We start from the raw sequence: 22,354 nt of genomic DNA on the forward strand, positions 1-22,354 counted from the left end.
GCAAAGCACTGCATCTAATTCGGATTCTAGGACTCTAGGTCCTTGATGAGGAGGGCCAAGAGTTGCTGACTCAAGTTCAGAGTGTCTGAGTTCAGAACAGAACCTGGTTCCCTCAAGTCTGCATGGGAGGGAGGCTTCTCTTTACATGGCAGCAAGGAATGTGACATAATCCTCATCACTGCAGCTGCCTGTTCCCATTCCAACAGCCTGTGCGTCATTGCAAGGACAGTTGCCTTCATCTCCAAAGAAAACACTAAATCATACACACAGCTTCAATTGAGGAAGAAAGAGTCTAGCTGATGCACGTTGACCAAATGACAAAGTATTTTAGGCAGCTAAGTAATTAACCTGTAATATGGGTATACTTGGGAATGCAATTTACTTTTTATCATCCTTGGTCAGGTCATGAATTAAAATCACAGTAGGAGCACAAGGTTGTCAGGGCCATAGCTAAGGAGGAAAACAGGAGTTGGCTGCCGGAACGTTCACAGCCAACCAAGAAAACAGGCCAAATGAGGCTTAAAATGAAGTTTTCCTGTGCACATTTCACAAGTTCAGGCAAACAGGGAAAATAATAATAACTCTTCCCCATCCCTCCCTCCCCCACACCCAACATAACACTTCAGCATCTGGAAGACATAGCATAGTCTCGTTTAAACTGGCTGATGATGGTCATGTCCACTGCATGGGACAATCCTGCAATCACTCAGGTAGGCAAGCAGAGGGAATTCAGAATGCAAAGACAGGGGATTTCATTTTGGCTCTGCTACTGACCCGTGGTTGACCCTGGGCAAATCACCACCTCTCAGAGCTTCAGTTGACCATCTGTCATACCAAGATAACACATGACCTGCCTATCTCATCCAGCTATTATAAATCTTTTTTCTCTTTCCCTTCAAAGTCAAGCTTCTAGAAAAATGAGATAGTCACAGTCTTGGTTTCTTCACCTCTCATTCACCCCCAACCCGAAAACTGGCCCCCCACAGGAAGGCTCTAAGATCACTGCTGTCAAATCTACAATGCTTTGCACCCCTTCACTCACTCTCAAGTACATTCGGCAATATTGAACGCCACTGGTCTAAAACTCCCACAGCAATCTGCTTTTGTAACAATATCCCCTCCATTGTCCCCTTGAATTAGTGCTCTCCACGGCTTTGTCCTTAGGCTTTATTATTTTTTTCCGGTTTCACTGAGATGTAATTGATATATAACATTGTTTAAGCTTAAGGTGTATGACGTAATGATTTGATATAGGTACGGATTGTAAAATGATCACCCCTAGTTAATACCTATCACCTCACATAGATACAAGCTTTCTCTCCCCTTGTGATGAGAACTTTTAAGATCTACTCTCTTAGCAACTCTCAGATATACAATATTAACTATAGTCATCATGCTGTATATAAGTCCAGAATTTATTTCATATCAATCTGGTTAAGCTGATCCGGGCTATGGATTCAACTACTATCCATGAGTGTATAACACTCCACGTGTCATGTAAATCCAGGTGATTTATCTCATATATTTATATCTCATGTATATATATTTATATCTCATGCATATTTAAATCTCATGTAAATTGATCTCGTGTGAATCTAGGTGACCTATCTGCAGGATTACCACTCTCCTGGAGTCTATTCTGCTTTTGGAGCTATCCTCCTGAATGTCCTAGAGGTCTCAGAACTCAGAAGCTCTAAAATCAAAGTCATTTGGTTTATCTCCCCTGTCCCCTTTTCAAATTGTCTCTCCTCCTGTGTTCCCTCCACCCCTCCAAAATCTGGTACCCATCTATGATCATTATTCTACCCATCTGTTTCATTATTCTATTTCCAATGTATTTCTCAAATCTATCTTTTACCTACTACTGCCCCTTCCCTGGTCCAGGTCTTTTTCATCTCTTGAATAGATTATATTGCAAATGCCTATAAATTAATCCCCTCTTCTCAGGTCCTTTTGAGGCATCCTCCACATGGGTGCCAAAGTAGTTTTCCTAAACAAATCTGATCATCTTTCTACCCTGCCTTAAAATCTGTAATGATTCCCATTACCCATCTGAATTATGAGTATAGAATAACTTGTGAATATAGAATGGAGGTCCTATTACGTCCTGGCTCCTTACCTCACCAGTATCAACTCTCTGATCTCCATTCTCACCTTGGGTTACCGCCATTTTGAAATCTTGGCCACTTCCATTTGCTGTAGGACAACCTGGTGAATTTGCATTAGGTTGTCCCTTTCTGGAATATTCTCTCTTTGTTTTCTGCTTATTTAAGTCTCATTCATGCTTCGAGCTCAGTTCCCACATCCTCTTCCCTATTGCATTGTCCCTGACCGTCCTCCTTTTCCCATCAACCTCAAGTTGTTTAATTTCCTTCACAATACCTTGTGAATACCTCTGTTCTAACATATGCCACCCCAAATTGCAGTTGACTTGTTATCTGAGCTTTTCTGAGGACAGGAATCACATCTTGCCTATCACTGTAATTAATATAACCCTATCTCTGCAAGGCACAGGCAATCCTGAATCTGGCCCCCCACCACTTGCTTCAAATTCTCTTAACAATTACCTTGTTTCCCTGGGCTTGCTGGTTTTCTCACTATCGTCTCCCACCTAGATTCTCCATCTCGGCTTAGCCTTTTTAGATCAACAATCCAATTTGACAGTCTGCCCAGGTCTGACAAAGGTTGGCCCAAGGTGGCAGCCTGTGAATTCCTCTATCCCATGCCCTGCTCCAAGAGAGGTTAGCACCGTCTGTTCCAGTTTCCTAGGCGGGCAGCCCAAACCCAGCACCCTGAGCACCCACCTGTAGGTGTGGGAGACAAGAAAGAGAGAGAGGCCGGGCTAATTGGAATGTTATTATCTCCTTTTCTAACAGCAATGGTTTAGAAAATGATGGTGTGTTAGGATCACAGGTAGTCTGCCAACAAGCATCAGTGCACTGCTGAAGGGACAGAAGACCACTGAGTGGATTGGAATAGCTGTAGGGGAAGAAGAGCAAGGTATGGCTTAAGAAAAAGATGAACAAAATCACTGTCATCCTGCATTCCTGCGTTGTCTGTTGTGATGCAGTCGGAGGGATGAGGATGCCTGACGTCCAATCACACTGCCATCTGTCACCCAGCCCTGCTAGATGGCAGCTGAAAGGCACACGAAGGGGAGAATCTAATTAAAATGCCAGACTATCTATTGCCTATTCTTAGCTTCAAAAGCCAATGAATGCTGTTAGAGCACTGTGTAAACACTTCGCTTAACATGAAAGTCAAAAAACCCCAAAGATTCAGATAGCTAAGTGGGAAATGTGATGGGAAGAGTTGTAAGAACACATTCGCTGCATGTGTCAACTCAAGGTGCAAGAGTCTTTTTTTTTCCCTTAGTTTTTTGTTTTGTTTTGAAGATTTTATTTATTTATTTGAGAGAGAGAGAGAGAGCACACACGTGAGAGAGAGCACAACCTGGGGAAGGGGGGAAGGGACCAAGGGAGAAGGAGAAGCAGACTCCCCGCTGGGCAGGGAGCCCAATGCAGGACTCAATCCCAGGACCCTGGAATCATGACCGGAGCCAAAGGCAGATGCTTAACCGACTAAACCATCCAGGCGCCCCTCAGGGTTCAAGAGTTTTACACGAACAACTCTGCTGAAATGAAGTGTGTAAATTAAAAATCCTAGCATTTGTCATTGTTAGGAAAACAAACACGAGAGATTTCCTAGACTTGATCCATTAACAATAAAGAACGGAGCATATGTCAGGTTTGCCCCAAATAAACCCATAGAGAATTTATTGCAGGAGCTCATTATAGCATTTACACCCAGAGTAGTCTTTCCTTTGGATGACAGCTTCGAAGGCTGCTGGGAAATACTGAAACAGTGACCAGCACCCTGCATATTAGGAAAAGGGTGGATGTTATTATTTTCACTTCCAAGTCAGAACATCCCATGATAATACAAATTCCCTTCAGATTCTAGGTGGAGATGTGTTAACATAACTCACTTTTCTGTCTTCTAGGATTAAGAATTATGCTTGTTCTTTTCCGGGGTGGGGTGGGGGGGCAGCCCACAACTCCAATAATATGCAGCAACATACAATAATATCCGAGAACACATACAGAGAACACATGGTCTCCCAGGTCAGAACGGCGAGAACCTGAGCATTAGCCCAGCTCATTACTGCACGAAGGGGCACCTCGGGGGCTCAGTCAGTGAAGCATCTGCCTTCGGCTTGGGTCGTGATCCCAGGATCCTGGGATCGAGCCCTGCATCAGGTTCCCTGCTCAGCAGGAAGTCTGCTTCTGCCTCTCCTTCCTGCTCATGCTCTATCTTTATCTCCCTTAAATAAATAAATAAATAAATAAATAAATAAATAAATAAATAAACTATTTTTATAAAAAGAAATACCGCATGAAAATGCTTAGCACGGGGAGGCGCTCATGAAACGTTAATGATGATGATGATGATGACGTCTCTATCTGAGTAGGGTGAGTAGGTCTCAACCCTCACTTTCCGAGCCAGAAGAGCTTGTGCACTTCCACCAGTTACCTTGGTATTTATGCATGTAGAGCGCAGACATTTAAACCAGGGGTGCTGGGACAGTCTTTGTCATACAGTCATGTTAACAAATGCTACTAGTGGGGCGCCTGGGTAGCGCAGTCGTTAAGTGTCTGCCTTTGGCTCAGGGCGTGATCCTGGCATTCCGGGATTGAGCCCCACATCAGGCTCCTCTGCTGGGAGCCTGCTTCTTCCTCTCCCACTCCCCCTGCTGTGTTCCCTCTCTCGCTGGCTGTCTCTCTGTCAAATAAATAAATAAAATCTTTAAAAAAAAAACAAAAAAAAACAAGTGCTACTAGCAATGAGGGTTAGAAGTTTATAGGACTTATTATTACCTGGGGTGAGAAGCCATGTGAGAGGTGAGGAGAAAGAGAATAACAGTCTTTCGAGGGATCTAGAGTGAAAGCCCAAGGTTAGATTGGTTTAACTCATACTTTCATAGTGTTTTTACTTTTGATTTTTTTTTTTTGCATAATGCGTATGATTTCCTCTGTTCGTTTGATATGGATCTGGAGGGAACTCATTTAAGAACTCTGCAAAACTAAAAGATCGGTTGCTTTTTCTAATTAAGAAAGGTGGAAGCAAGGACTCAGCATGAGACAAACTGGAGGCCTCAGTGACACAGCTCACTCTGCTGGGACCTCACGACAGAGCTGAAAGCTCTTCCTCTTAACTTCCACCACTCAGGGAAACAGATTTGTCGAGTTCAACCCCTCACTCCCCCCAAAAGCAGAATCCTTAAATGAAAATACAAATTGTACCCAGAGTTCTATGGCAAGTGGACGATTCTGTTAAAAAACTTAACATTTTAGGATTCTTTACAACTATGACAATGCCACTGTGTTAAGAACAGACCCACTTCTTTACTGCAAGAATACCGGTGAGTGTTACGTACCACGAGGCATCTACTCCTTGTCCCCTGCTTTATCCTGGCTCCCCAACCGTCACCCCGTTTTGCTTCTGTCGTGACCACAGCATCACAGAAAAGGCCTTCACTAAAGGATGCCCAGTTTCCAGATGTGAAGTGGACACACCCCACACTCTTCCTGTCTTTCACCAAATGCCAGAAATGACAGAATAATACCCACATGCATTTTCACACGTCTTACGTCTGCACACATGCGTGTTCTCTGTACATGCATGACAAGGACACACGCAGCCACGCGGAGAGATGTGAAGCTGAACTGTCCCTCATAGAAATTGAAGAATACCTTGCAGACTAAACACAGACACTAGATTTATGAAAAAACCATCTCCAGAATACGTGTGGGATTCCTGAGATTCCGCCTGGGAGTCAGCCAAAATTTGGGGGAGCCCGAAGTCAGAGGCAGAGGCGGTGGGTGCTGGGAGGGGAGGGCCAACGTGCACCGGCAGGGAGCCCCATGAAGTTCCATGGTGCGGTCTGCAAGTCCGCCATCTATCTCTTTTCTCTACTTGGACGCTTCTTGACCAAACGGTCCTCCATCTTCGGTTTCCTACTCCTCCCCACATGCTGGCATTTGTCACTCCTCTCCAGCAGACGACACCTGCCTCTAAGGTCCTGTTCCAGGCCCAGCTTGTCCAAGTTTGCATCGTTGTATCTGCAACCAGTCAGAACCCTCACTCACCCATACCTGCACCTCATACCCGCACACTCTTCATCTTCCATAAGAATATGCCATCCCCCAATCTTGTTTTTCAGAAGAAATGTAATATTTGCTATTTGTCAGTTCTCCTTCAGTGCATGGTCAATGTCTTCAGGGCTATTATGTCTACAAACATGCAGTACAACAACAATACCATTAGAATATCATGCCCTGAGCACTTTGCTGTGTGAGATGCATTATACATATGTGTGTGTCTATATATACTTGCGTGTGTGTTTGTGTGTGTGTGTGTGTGTTCACCACCACATGTGAGACAGGCATTATTATCGCCAGCTCACAGAGGAAGACACTGAGGATCGGAGAGATTTATTGCCCCGAATTCCTACAGCAAATCACAGCTTGTGCGTGTAGGAACCACACAGAACCGGGGGCTGCACCCATTTTTTAGAAGTTTAAGAATTTCATCTTGAAATTCTACTTTTAGGATTTCATAGTGAAATTTCTGTGGGTACATATTAAATAGGAGGAAGCATTAATGCAAATTATAACTGACATACATAACATTTTAAACATGATTCATCTAAAAAAATATTCCTCTTGTTTTCCACACTTCCACGCGGTGGTCATCACCTAGTGCCGACATGCAAAGCTGCCCCAGATCCCGCGGATGGGAGAGCATCCTACCGCTAACTCCACAGGGAGTCTTCTTATTTGGGTTCTGCCTTCCTGGCATTTATTTATTATGAATCTCAGATTCACTCTCTGGTTTCTTCTCATGATGATTCCCAATAGGTATCAATTTTCACAGAGAATCAACTGAACCCAAAACAAAGTTTACCCTGGGAATTTTCTGGTGGAGCTAGTAGGAGAGACCCCACTACCATTTTTTCTCATAATTATCTTAATATTTAGAAAATCCTTGGGGACGCCTGGGTAGCTCATTTGGTTAAGCATCTGCCTTGGGCTCAGGTCATGATCCCAGGGTGCTGGGATCAAGTCCCACATCGGGCTCCTTGCTCAACAGGGAGTCTGCTTCTCCCTCTGCCTGCTGCTCCCCCTGCTTGTGCTCTCTCTCTCTCTCTCTGGCAAATGAATAAATAAAATCTTTTTTTTTTAAAGAAAGAAAAAGAAAATCTTTGAACATATACTTCCATATCAATATCCCAAATGAAAGAGTATCTGTGACCCTACTTCAGTGAAGGTCCATGTGGCCCCGGCTCTGGACCACACTGAGTTTAACAAACACCACTCGATGGTCATCATCTCTGAAGCTGACTTGCACATAAGGTCAGCTCTTGATATCCATAAGAAATCTCACAGTGGAGACCTGCTTCTGGTGCTGATCCTGTTCATCCTTGAACTTTTCCTAACCATAATGCAAAGTCTGTCTCTTCAGTCTTTGGTACATCACTTTCCATTTCTGGCAACCTGCCAGTGTTTCTAAACTCAGTCTTTGCGGCCATCATAGTGTCCCCGTGGGACCTAGCTCTGGCATGAAGATCTGGTCAGCTAAGGTTGGAGTTATTCACCTTTGGCTTCCTCTGGGGACCTGCAAGAGGTCTACTTGCTTGAGAAACTGGATAGCTGTGGATATTGGGATAAAACATAATCTTCGTTGCACAGTTTCTTAAAGGATTCCTTTAGACTTTCTAAACTTAGTGAACTCACATAGCACTGTATAAGTTTAGTTCTGCAGCTGGCACATCCATTCCCATGTAAAATATCACTGACAACTCGGACTTCAGCATACCCACGAGGATGTGTCTGGTGCTATCCAAGTTTCTGTCACAACTCCCCCTCTTTTTACCATTATCATAAAGTCTGTTAGCCATGGTAATAATGCACTCTTGAGCTGGGTATAAAAATGTGCCCTCAACTCCGGTGACAAAGCAATGACGTTACTCTAAGCTTCAGCTAAGTGCTGACTCTCAGTCCACAATGTTAGGCCTCCCAAGAGTAGCCCTACTAAAGCTATGACCTTTGTGGTTCACGCTCTAGGCAGCGCAACAAAGCACAGTCCATCAGAATGGTAACTATGTTCTGAGATTCGACACTCTCGAAAAGGGGACTGCATCTTCTGCTTTCATCTGTCGAAGGATTTGAAGAGATTCTGAAGCATAACCCCTAGGAACACATCTTAAAATCATTTCTGCTTCTGGCCAGTTGTCTAATCACCCATACCCTCTGGAGCTCCTCACTCACCAACTCAGCCCCAAGGTGGGGAAAACTTAAACTCATCCACCCCATCCTGAGCAACTTCTGATGCCTCCCATACTTCTCCCTCCTACTTCAGATTCGCTGGACCCATCCTTCCCTGCCTGTCTCCTCAGTGTATGTCATCAAAATACAGGAGATAATTTGGCAGTTAAAGGGCAAGTGGAAATCTGGCAAGCAAGCTAATATTTTCTGGTGTAGGCTGGGGGAGAAGAGGAAGTCTGTGAACACCCACATTAATAATTTTATCCCATTATTTATCTATTTACTAGTTAAAAATTAACATTTTAAGTTGACTTATTTCCTCCCTTTTCTCATTCTCTTACTCTGTAATTTTTATTTCAAATATTTCAGATTTTAATCAGGTAAATATTAATTTATATTATATAACATTCTGTATCTTCTAGTAGAAAATATTCAATTAATATAAGTTTCAAAACCAAAATTCAAAAACAGTTACTTAGACATAACCTTCTAACTTTCACAATTTCATTGGTTTATATTTTGCATTAAGGCTTTCAATGTCTATTATTTTAAGTAATCTCTACACCTAACATGGGGCTCGAACCCACAACCCCAAGATCAAGAGTCGCATACCTACTGACTGAGCCAGCCAGGCACCCCTCATTGTCTATTTTTTTGTGCATTCCTTGCTCAACCTGGAAAAAATTTTAAGGTAATTATTTGTTATAAAAGTATGGGAGTAAACTACTTAAAAGCCTTTTGTGTATGAAAATGGTTTGTGAAGCCTCTGAATTATTGAATCAATATTTTGTCCTCAAAAATCTGTAGCTGTTGTTTCAGTTTTCTAACCTTTAATGTTGTGGAGACTATTATGGCTACACAATTCTTCCTTATTGGTAATATGCTTCCTTAATTTTGATTATTTTAGACATTTTTAGTTAAACTTTGAAATTCAAAAATATCAACTATGCGCTAATATTTGTTAATTCTACCTCATACTTGGTGAGTTCTCTTGATCTAATGATCTGTCTTCATTCCAGAGAACTCATCTCACTATTTAACTTATCCTTCTCCACCTGCCTTGTCCCTTCTCCTGGAATTTCTAAATTGTAGCTCCACATCTCCTTTCTTCTCATAGTTTATATCCATATTTATCTAAAGTTCTGGAAGGATTCCTGAAACCTGTCCAAATTTTCTGGGCTCCTGATTTTCAGAATTATCCAGAATGATGCTCGCACTCAAAGGAAAGTGATGGTATTTGTGGGAGCTTCTGTTGGTTGACTTAACATGGTATCTGTTCCAAGCCCCTTCACGCTTGCCCAATTCCACCATTCCCTTATGGCTAGTGGTGGTGGCCGGGTGACACCATCCTGATGAACAAACTGCAAGCAGAGATCTTGGGAGGGTACAGGGTGACTCTAGAAAACTTTAGCGTTCTTGATGGAAGGACAGACGTGACTGATACTAACTCTTCCCAATTCCTCCTACTTTCAACAAAGACATGACGTCTGGAAAGGCAAAAAACATTTTGGAACCAGGGTGGAAGGCTAAGAGAATTACAGAGAGGCTGGCCATAATAATTTGGAGTCAGCTAACCAACACAAGTGGTTGCTTACCCCAGATTTCTTGTTATATGAGACGATTAAAAGTTTTTATTTCACAAGTCACTGTTAGTTAAGTATTCTTTTACTTGCAGCTGAACATGTTCTCACCATTTCAGTATTTCTCTCTTAATAAAAATAAATATAATTCTATGCCTTAAGAAATCTGACAACTTCTGCTCTTCACTTTGGCTTATTTGGCTAATGGGTTCACTTTATCAGTAATAACACAGATTTCACTGGAGTTTCCCACAGAAAGGTCATGCAGGACTTCTACTCCTGCTAAGTCTCACCGGGTTACTAACATCTAGGGGTATCTCACAGATATTCACAGTCCAATTTATCACCTCTACTACTCCAGACCCCATTAATGTCTGCTACCCATGAAGCCATGGAAGGTGCCTCGTCATGGCTACAGTGCTGGATAACTCCCTTAAGGATGCTAATAAACATTTCAAGGAAATATCTTCTGATGTTGTCAAATCTGTCAACTCTGCAGGTATCAGAGCAGCACTTTATTCTACACAGAAAGGGAAAGGACACCAATCGTAAGTACACGAGTTATTGAGCACTCACTGTGTCCCAGCCTAAATGATGTATGCAGAGTGTGTCACCTCCTTCCTGCAACAACCCCACTGGCACACATTACCTTTATTTTACTAATAGGTTAAGTAACTTGCCCAAGATCACAAAGCAAGTGGTAGAATCAGAAGTCAAATTTAAACTTGACTCTCCCCGCTTGCCCCACTGCACTGTTACCTGGGGACCCAAGGAGAATGGAATATTCAACTGGGAGTTTGAATCCATCATAAAATAGATATAAAATTCCAAAGTGACGTGTCACAACAAGGTACCAACTAGTAGAAAGTCGGAGAAGATTTGTGAAAATATTCAGATAGAACAACGGAGTATTGTGAGAACCACCCATTCCCCAAAGGCGAAAGGCAAAAGTGCAACTCTCTATCTTCACCTCTAGCCTGCAGAGAGGACTTTCAGTGGGATCACTTGGAAAACTTGACAGGTATTTTCCAAAGTTGACACCTGCCTGAAAACAACCTGATGAGGTCTCATCCATTTCAGTGTGGCCAGCTGGGCACTCCATGGTGGGAGCGACGTAAAGGCAGCTGTGTCGGGATTGCCCTGCCCTCCCCGCTTGTATGAGTCCACGAATTCATAAATGTTTTCCATGGACCAAATGTGGGCCCTAGTGGGAGAGAGAGCCAGCCTGAAGCCTGCCAGAAAACTTGGGCTCACAGGCAAGTGAGAACAAAGGAAGAGACTTCATTACATGACTTACAGTCAGTACAGCCCAACAGGGGAACCTCCACAATGCCATCAGTGCAGTGACAGGACAGTCAACTTTCTACGTCTGCAGGACTTAGAGAGTCTGAAGTCACCTTGAGACCTATTCACTGAAACTCCCTAGCCCCCGTTCCCCTGTCCCACTGCAAATTCCAACTCCATCAGGAGGGGTCAATACGAAGAGCAGCTAGTGAAGGAGGGGAGGAATGTCAAGGAGAAGTCAACCATTCCTTCTCTCAGAGAGGGCAGGGGCCCTCCCACTAAAGGCCCTAACTGGAGAACAGGAAGTCTGTGCCTTGCAATGAAGAGTTTTCTGATATATTGGATTAAAGATTCTAAACTATGGAATCAGGGCAACTAAGAGTTACCTGCTGTTAAAGATTAGTTACCTGATACCAATCAGGAGAGCTATGAGCCAGTCCAAGTTTCATCCGGGCTACAGGAAAAACTTCTTCCACTGTATAAATTCTAAGGAACTAAGGGAAACAAAATAAATTGAATTCAGCTATGTTGTCAACATACAGATACACAAATATACACTCGTATCTACATGTTCCTAACAAACCCTACAAAAAAAAAAAAAAACCCAGCTTCTTTAGCTTTTACCTAGAACCTTATTCCTCCACGGAGCTTAACAAAGTCTACAGGAACCAAGTGAGAAAATAGACACCTTACAGGACTTTCCATACTTCACCTGTATCTCAGGCACCCATGAATTCTCCTCCTTACCTTCAAGGAAATTAACGTAATACGCACTGATGTCTCTGGGCCTTCATCCCACTCAGCAAACACACACAGTTGTGCTTTAATCACAGTGATGTCTCAGGATAATCTCCCTGGTACACTAGCAAACAGTTAACCCAGTTGTTCACATCAGGGGCAGTACCACCCCCTAGGGGAAATTCTGGAAATCTAGGACGACAACAGTTCTCTTTTATGTTACAGTAGGTCATTCTATTGATTTTTGAAATTTTATATTAGGTGGATTATATAATCTATGGATTTCATCCAGATAGTAAAGATGGCATTAAAAAGTACTCACAAAAATGAGAATTAGGTCTGATATGGTTGGGAACTGGACTCACTCTACTTTATATTATTTATCCAATCTAATTTTCTCTCTGATTTGTACATCCATTTTTATATGTATATGCAAATTTTTATTTTGAAAATTTTCACACACTTAAGAGTTGCAAGAATAATACTTTAAATACCTGTTTGCTATTCCCTTAGATTCACCAGTTTTAACATTTTGCCTCGTTTGCTTTATCTATGTACATATTTTCCCCCTCAATCACTTGAAAGCTGCCCGCAGACTCTGACACTTCATCCCCAAATACTTCAGCACGCATCTCCAAAGAGCAAAAGCATGTACCTACGTAACACAACGCAACGATTACACTCAGGAAATGTAACCTTAATAAAGAACTAGCATCTAAGATACAGTCCCTATTCAAACTTTGACAGTTGTTCCAATCAAACTGTGCCAACTGTTCCTTTGGAGTTTCTTATTTCCTTTTTCTTCTCCAGGTATCAATCAGGAAGCACACACTTTGGTATATCTCAAACTTTGGACTGTTTCCTGATGAGGAGATTGAAGTCAAAACACTTTTTTTTTTTTTTTTCTGGAATATGACAGTGCACCCCACTGGGGGAAAAGGAAACTATTTCATCCCATCATGGTGAAAATGCTAGGTTTGATCATTTGGTTAAGGAAATACCCACCAGATTTTTCAGTACTGGTTTGTGTATGTATATTAGGTGAATTTTAAAAATTGTACGTCCTTGGAGCGCCTGGGTGGCACAGTCGTTAAGTGTCTGCCTTCGGCTCAGGGCGTGATTCCAGCGTTCTGGGATCGAGTCCCACATCAGGCTCCTCCGCTAGAAGCCTGCTTCCTCTCCCACTCCCCCTGCTTGTGTTCCCTCTCTCGCTGGCTGTCTCTGTCAAATAAATAAATAAAATCTTAAAAAAAAAAAAATTGTACGTCCTGGAGAAACTCTTCTGGAGAGGGAAACCAAATGCTCAGCTCAGAAAGGCAGGCAATCCCACTCCTCACTACTTTTACCTTGCCATTATGAAGATTCCAGAAGTTCAGCCCTTAGAATGTTGCTAGTAAGTGACTTTAACGATATTCCATATAATTGTGTTCAATTACCATGCATTAAAAAAGTAAAATGTTTGTTTGGAAAGGAAGGTTTTTAAGTAGATATGGTAGATAAAGGTTAAATAAGCACTTTCAATCATTTCATGCTTTCTTGGGCTCCATCTGAATGAACTCTATTTACCACAAACTGCATTTTTGAACACTTTGTTTTGTTTTATTTTTTTTTTTTTTAGAGAGAGACAGATAGCATGTGAGTGAGGGTGGGAGGGGCAGAAGGAGAGAGAGAACTTTAAGCAGGCTCCATGCTCAGCGTGGAGCCCAACACTGGGCTCGATCTCACAACCCTGAGATTGTGACCTAAGCCGAAATCAAGAGCCAGACACTTAATCAACTAAGCCGCCCGAGCGCCCCAAATAGTTTGTATTTCTGTGTGTCTTGCTCTTTTGGGGCCCAGACACTCTCCAAGTCCACCTGCCACGTAAGGAAATGGCTGGGTGAGCAGTCATCAGCACCAGGTAAAAATTGATTCTAAGAATATGCCTTATGAGAGACAGGTCTTTGAATTCAAAGAATCATTCCTAAGATTAAATTATAGTAAATCCTTTGGAAAAAACAGTTTTTGTCTTTTAATAGAATACCATATGCTACTGTGGGCATCAAATTCCTTGATCACTGATTTGCTGACTTGGCCCATTTGGTTCTCATTTAGAGTATTTAAAGATGAATCTTAGCAGACCATAATAGCTTGAAATATTTAAGTGAGTTCTAAAAATGAGCAGTTTACTTCCTACTTACTAGAAAAGTAGGATCCTTTGAGTATTATGAACACCTTGGGTCTTTGTACAGAAATTCTAAAAAATTATGCCAGCTAATAATACATCTCAACAATGCCTTGTTCCTCATTCCCTTGCGTTATATTTAAAAGGAGAGAGATGATTAATGTTAAATTCAAGAAAGCACAGTAAATTTTATTAGAACCTCAAAAACTGCTTTTCTGCAGTGAAAGCCAAGTTGTGTATTAAGGAGGATGCATACACAGAACAGTGTAAGCTCCCACCTTGACCCAAATAAGACTGTGTTCAGCCAAACTCCGGTCACCAATGCAATTTGGAATCATACCAGATCATCACTGCACGGTATCAGGTCTGCCGTAGAGAAGCCAAATGGGAACATTCAGAAAGGGAGGACCAATACTGACAACCTTGTCTTTGTTACCAGGCACTTGCCTGTGCACTGGGTACACCTAAACTGGTTTAATTTCCTCGACTTTCTGATATTTTTCCTGCCCCACCTCCACTTTCATGAAACTCTAATCACCTTACATTAAGCCAGGTTCTACCTTCTCTGTGCTCCATTCCCACAGCCTTGCACAGCACCCGTCTCACAGGAAGTACAACAATGTGCATAAGGCCACACAATTACTAACACAGGACCGCACGACTCCAGAGTCTATGCTCTTTACAACGCTTCTAAATAGAACTTCCTATAATAGTGGAAAAACCTAAGTAAATTGAAGTGGGCTGCATTTTCCCTGCTGTCATTACTTTCATTTAAAAACCAAAAATACATATAACTATATTAAATTTTTGACTTGTATAACGCATCCAAGGGCCAGTCCGACACCGAGCAGAACTACAGGGGTAGTAACTACAATGAAATACGATCGCTGTGTAAATGATGATCAACATCTTAACATTCAGTACATAGAAAGAAGATAACGAACAGGAAGGTTGGCGTGTCTCACTGTTTATCATTAAAATGTTTCTTAGTGGAGACTGCCAATTTGGAAGGTAAGATTGATGAAGAGCATTAACTATGCAATAAATTCTGTGACAGTGTGTTTCACAGAGATCTATCCTAGATGATCATTCTGGAGCCTAGAGATACCAATAAATCACCAAGAAATAAATGCCCTTTTTACTAGTAGAGACTGTGATAGTTGAAAATTACTGCTGAGAGAGTCCAAAGTTTCATCCATTTTTATCAAGATGTTTAAGGGACCAAGAGTTTCTGTTTAACTCAGGAAAGGAATGACCTTTTCTGTCCAAAGGTCGACTCTCTACCGTTGTGGTGAGGGCACTAGATCATGGATTCTCTCTCAAGTACTGTAATTCACCCATTGTAAGGATACAAAAATACAAATGATAAAAGGAAGGAAGAATATTAGTGATTTCATTTCATTGAACTACTAGTCCTTACGAATACCATGGAACCGTAGAAGCCTGCTCTGATTTATTTCTACCTGGCAGAGAAAATGTTGCATGTGTCAAAGAAGACACATAGATAAGTACCTCTGAAAGAGTCCTACAACTCTTCTCCTTCTTGGTACTTCAGAAGCGTTGTTCGTTCCTTCATCTCTACATTGACATGCCTGGGAAATGTTCAACCAAACTGCAACTCTGATTCCAGCCTTTTTTTTTACTGTAACAAGATGACTGGGAGCCCTTCTAAATGACCCACTGCATTTCACATCAGATTAATTTCTTCAAACACTACTTCAAGTAGGTTACCATCTTTCTTAACATCTGCACTAATGCCACAATACTGACAGGAGAAAGCCGTAATCAGACTTACGAGATTTCCAAAATGTGTCCCAAATCTTTCAGGGGATTCTCATCTCCTGAGAGTTCCTCAAATGACTTTTGTAGACACAGTTGGTTTACTTGCTAACCTCCAAACATGCTTGTATATTTTCCATTTGCACTTTGCTCACACTATTCGACTCAACCAGAACATCGCGTCCTAGCGACTCTCACTAAATATTATCCACGGATTCAGTAAAATCCACACTCTTCTAAAATTGTCCCATTCTGAAGTACCTCTCATTCCTTTGAGATCCTTTTGACATGACATGCAAGTTCCTTAGTTGTTCTAAAATGTAATTTAAAATTTTAATATGATTAAGCTTTTCATAATTTAACATCTTAAAACTTGAATCTCCTTGAAGACAAAAAGCCCATTTAACTCTTTCACATTTCCACTCCACCCAAGTATGCTGTTTATAGTACTCAGGAAATATTTTCTGATTTGACTCTACTCTTATTTAATAAACCATGAGAAAAGGAAGGAGACCAGATTGCAAAGCACAAACCATGACCTTTCTTAGCACCAGATTTCACAAAAAAATTGGTCAAATTTGGTTGTTGTCTTTTTAAATACAGATTGCCAATCTTTCTTGTTGGTGTATTTGCATTTAAAGCAGCCATTTTACCATAGGTTCTTTATTGAGTCATGTGTTCTATGTTTGCTTTCTCTTTCTTTGGTCTTCCTTTGTGATTCCCTATGCCCGTCTCTTAGCTGTGTAGTGACACACCCTTCTTAAACTGTTCTTATAGTGGTTACTTAGCAATTACACCATGCATCCTTGATTTTTCGAAGTCCAGTGTTAATGGGTACTATTGTCCTTTTCAATGCAAAGACTCTGAACACTTAAACTCTACTTACCTCCTACCCCAGGTTGTATCTTCCAGAAATGAATTAACAATATTGTCATTCCACATGCTCTTCTAGTAGCTGCCACGCCGCCAGCAAAAGCTGAAGTCTACTACTCTTGCTCTTGCATCCGGGCAGATCTCTGGGACGGCCTCAACAAGCAAAATGCTGCAGATGTCCTGGGGCTTGGCTTCTGGATCAGCAATTAACCCCAGAGGCAAAGTGATACCGAACGTTGCACTTTTCCGGATGCTCATGTCTCCTAGACTCCACTACCTTGTGAGCTCTTTGATACCTTCAAGCAGCGGGATTCACATTTTTCTAGATATTTTAGTCTTCCTACGTGAAAGCTGGCTCAGATTTCCTAGTGTGCCACTACCATCCTCAGAAAACTTTGCTCAGGGGTGCCTGGGTGGCTCAGTTGGTTAAGCCTCCGACTCTTGGTTTCAGCTCAGGTCATGATTCCAGGGTCGTGAGATGGAGCCCCACATCAGGTTCCGTGCTCAGTGCAGAGCCTGCCTGATATTTTCTGTCTCTCACTCAAATAAATAAATACATAAATAAAATCTTTAAAAAAGAAAAAGAAAGCAAGCTTTGGTCAAATCATTAACATTAGGGCCCATTTTTATAGAGAGCACGTATACCACACAGAGAAAATTCTGTTGGATATTAACTTTCATCCTCGCCCCCATTAATACTATCTGTGTTTTTATTTGTACTTAGCAAATAGCATTTTAGGCTTGTTGCACGTTTCTCAGTTATTTCTGCATTAAATTTATGCATTTTATAATGTTTGCTGACAGATTACTGACTTACTTGAATATACTCTATAGTATTACTAGCAAGGCCACTGTTTTTTGTTTTGTTTTGTTTTGTTTTGGGTTGTTTTGCTTTGCAGATTAGAAGAAACATCAAATTTCTTAACCTGTACCTATGATGGATATTAGAGTTACCTGGAACTAACATCAGGCCACAATTCTTCAAATAATATTCTGGAAATCATGGGGTTGAAGTCAACATCATTACAACTTCCTGCATGTGATGACGGCAAAGCAGCCCATTAAAACCAGACATCAAAGTGAATAAAGCAAAAAGTGAATGAAGCCCCTCAAGGTCCATTCATGTCGTAGCAAATGGTAAGAATTCATTCTTTTTTATGATAATTAGCATTCCATTGTATGTATCTCTATCTGTACCACATTTTCTTTACCCATTCATCCATCCACTAATGGACACTTAACGTCACTTACACATCTTAGCTACGGTAAATAATGCTGCAATAAACACAGGGGTACGTAGGCCTTTTTGACTCTGTGTTTTCATTTTCTTTGGGTAGACACCCAGAAGTGGAATTGCTGGATTGCATGGTAGCTCTATTTTTAATTTTTTGAGGAACCTCTATCCTGTTTTTCATAGTGGCTGCACCGATTTATACTCCCACCAACAATGCACGAGTGTTCCCTTTTCTACACATCTTCATCAATGCTCTTTTTTTATAATAGCCAGTCTGACAGGTGTAAGGTGGTATCTCATTGTCATGTGCTTGCACTTCCCTGATGATTAGGGATGTCGAGCATCTTTTCAAAAGTCTGTTGGCCATCTGGTCTTCTTCAGAAAAATGTCTATTCAGCTCCATTGCCCATTTTAATTGGATTACTTGGTTTTTGTTTGTAGTGAGTTGTAGGAGTTCTTTATATCTTTTTGGATAATAATCCCTTATTAGGTATGTAATTTGCAAATACCTCCTCCCATTCAACAGGTTCCTTTTCATTTTATTGATGGTTCCCTCAATGTGCAGAAGCTTCTTGGTTTGATGTTGTACCATTTGTTTATTCTCACTTTTGTTTCCCTTGCCTTTAGAGTCAGATAAAAAAAAATTGCTAAAACCAATGTCAAGGAGCTTACCACCCATGTTTTCTTCTAGGAGTTTTATGGTTTCAGGTCTTACATTCAAGTCTTTAACCCATTTTGATTTGATTTCTGTGTATATTCTAAGATAGTGGTCCAGTATCATTCTTTTGCATATAAGTGTCTAGTTTTCCCAGAACCACTTATTAGAGAGACTGTCCCTTCCCAATATATTCTTGCCTCTTATCTCATAAATTAATTCACCATATATGCATAGGTTTATTTCTGGGCTCTCTATTCTGTACCATGCCTCTATGACTATTTATACACCAATACCAAATTGTTTTGATTACTATAGCTTTGTAGGATAGCTTTGGAATCAGAGAGCCTGATAGCTCTAGCTTTTTCTTTATCAAGACGGTTTTGGCTATTTGGGGTCTTTTGTGGTTCCATACAAATTTTAAATTATTTGCTCTAGTTCTATAAAAAAAATGCCACTAGAATTTTGATAGGAATTATGTTGAATCTGTAGATTGCTTTAGATTGTGTGGACATTTTAACAGTATTCATTCTTTCAGTCCACAAGCATGGAAGATCTTTTTATTTATTTTCGTCTTCAACTTCTTTCATCAATGTTTTATAATTTTCCATATACAGATCTTTTACCTCCTTGGTTAAAGTTATTCCTAGGTATTTTACTATTTTCAATGCAATTGTAAGTGGGGTTGTTTTCTTGATTTCTTTCTGATAGGTTATTAATGTTGTATCCTGAAACTCTACTGAATTCATTTATTAGTTCTAACAATTTTTTGGTGGAGTCTCTAGGGGTTTTTATATATGGTATCATGTCATCTGCAAATAGGGACAGTTTTACTTCTTTTAAATTTGTATGCCTTTTTCTTGCCTAATTGCTATGGCTAAGACTTCCAATACTATGTTGAATAAAAGTGGGGATAGTGGGCATCCTTGTCTTATTCCTGATCTTAGGAAAAGCTTCCAGCTGTGGGTTTATCATATATGGTCTTTATTATGTTGAAGTATGTTTCCCATATACCCACTTTTTTAAAGTCATAAATAGATATTGAATTTTGTCAAATGCTTCTTCTGCATCTATTGAGATGATTGTGATTTTTATCTTTTATTCTGTTGATATGGTGTATCACATTGATTGACTGGATGTTGAACCATCCTGAATTTCTGTAATAAATCCTATGTGATCATGGAGTAATATTTTTAATGTATTTTAACACATTGTTGAATTCAGTTGCTAATATTTTGTTAGGGGTTTTTGCTTCTATCCTCATCAGAGATATTGACGTGTAATTAATTCTTTTCCTTTTTCTTTCTCTTTCTCTCTCTCTCATTCTCTCTCTCTCTCTCTCCCCTTCTGCTTTGCTTTTTTTTCCCCATCTTCATCTGGTTTTGCTAACAGGGAATACTGGCCTGATAAAATGACTCTGGATGCATCCCCTCCTCTTCACAGTTTTTGGGAATAATTTGAGAAGAATAGGAATTAAATCTTCTTTGAATGTTTGGTGGAATTCACGAGTGGAACCATCTAGTTCTGGATGTTTGTTGGGAGGTTTTTAAATAATGATTCAATCTCCTCACTAGTAATTCATCTGCTCAGATTTTCTATTTCAACATATTTCAGTCTTGAAAGACTGTACATTTCTAGGAATTTATCCATTTCTTCTAGGCTGTCCGATTTTGTTGGCAAATAATTGTTTATTAAAGTATTTCTGTGCTTATAACTTCTCTTTCATTTCTGACTTTATTTGAGCACTCTTTTTTTCTTGGTGAGTCTAGCTAAAGGTTTGTCAATTTTGCTTCTCTTTTCGAAGACCCAGTTCTTAGTTTCACTAATCTTTACTACTGTCTTTTTAGTCTTTAGTCTCTATTTAGTCTCTATTTCATATATATCCATTCTGATCTTTATTATTTCCTTCCTTCCACTAACTTTGGGATTTGTTTGTTGTCCTTTTTCTAGTTCCTTAGGTGTAAAGTTAAATTGAGATTTCTCTTCTTCCTTGAGATAGGCTTCATTGCTATAAACTTCCCTCTTAGAACCACTTCTACTATCTCCCATTGGTTTTTCATATTTCTTTTTTCATTTTTCTCTATGTATTTTTTTTAAATTTCTCCTTTGATTTCTTCCAGGACTTAGTAGTTTTCAGTAAATAGTTTAATCTCCTCCTATTTGTAGTTTTTCCAGTTTTCTTCTTGTAACTGATTTCTAGCTTCATATCATTGTGGTCAGAAAAAATGCTTGATATAATTTCAGTCCTCTTGAATTTATTGAGACTTGTTTTGTGGCCTAACATGTGATCAATCCTGGAGAATGTTCTATTGCACTTGAGAAGAATGTATATTCTGCTGCTTTGGGATGTAGTGCTCTGTATATATCTAGTAAGTCCATCTGGTCTACTGTGTTAAGGCCAGTGTTTCCTTATTAATTTTCTGTCTGTATGATCTATCCATTAATCTAAAGAGAGTGTCAAAATTCCCTACTATTATTGTATTGTTGTTAATTTCCACCTTCAAGTTTTTAACTTTATATATTTTGGTGCTCCTCTGTTGGGTGCATATGTATCTATAAATGTTGTGTTTATATATTTTGGTGCTCCTCTGTTGGGTGCATATGTATCTATAAATGTTGTGTCTTCTTGCTGGATTGACCCCTTTATTATTATGTAGTTCCTCTTTGTCTTTTGTTACAGTCTTTGTTTTAAAGTCTGATTTGTCTGATATGATTAGAGCTATCCAGCTTTCCTTCCATTTCCAATTGCATAGAGTATCTTTTTCCATCCTTTCACTTTCAATATGTGTGTCCTTACTTTCTAAGTGAGTCTCTTGTAGGCAGTATACAGATCTTTTTTTGGTTTTCTTTTTTTATTCATTCAGCTACTATGTATCTATTGATTGGAGAATTTAGTGTATTTACATTTAAAGTAATTATTGACAGGTATATACTTATCACCATCCTGTTCATTTTTTCTTCCTGGCTGTTTTTGTAGTTTTCTCTGTTCCCGTCTTCTCTTTCTCTATTCCCTTGTGGTTTGATAACTTTCTTTAGCATTATGCTTAGATTCTTTACTTGTTTTCTTATGTGTATTTACTGTTAAGTTTTTGTTTTGTGGTTACCATAAGATTCACATATATTATCCTACATATATAATGGTCTATTTCAAGTTGATAGCAACCTAAATTTGAACACATTCCAAAACTACATTTTTACTTCCACCATTTTATGTTTTTGATGTCACTTTTTACATTGTTTTTATTTCCTATACCCCTAATTACTGTAGTTTTAGTTAATTTTACTACTTTTGTCATTTTACCTTCTTGGTAGCTTTATAAGTGATTAATCCACTACTTTTACTATACATTTACCCCTTCCAGTGAGACGTTTACTTTTCTCCTTTTAAAGATTTTACTTATTTATTTGCAAGAGAGAGAGCATGAGCAGGGAGAGGGGAAGAGGGAGAGTGACAAGCAGACTCCCCACTGAGCAGGGAGCCTGATGCAGGACTTGATCCCAGGACCCTGAGATCATGACCTGAGCCAAAGGCAGATGCTTCACCGACTGAGCCACCCAGGAGCACCAAGATTTTTTCTTTGGCATGTTTTGCTAATTAGTGACATTTCTTTTCAAAGCTTAAAAAAGTCCCTTTTATATTTCTTCCAAAGCCAGTTTAGTAGTGATGAAATCCTTCAGCTTTTGTTTGTCTAGAAAACTCTTTATCTCTCCTTCAGCTCT

This window comes from Ursus arctos, unplaced genomic scaffold, assembly GCF_023065955.2.
Source record: "Ursus arctos isolate Adak ecotype North America unplaced genomic scaffold, UrsArc2.0 scaffold_22, whole genome shotgun sequence".
NCBI classification, from domain to species: Eukaryota; Metazoa; Chordata; class Mammalia; order Carnivora; family Ursidae; genus Ursus; species Ursus arctos.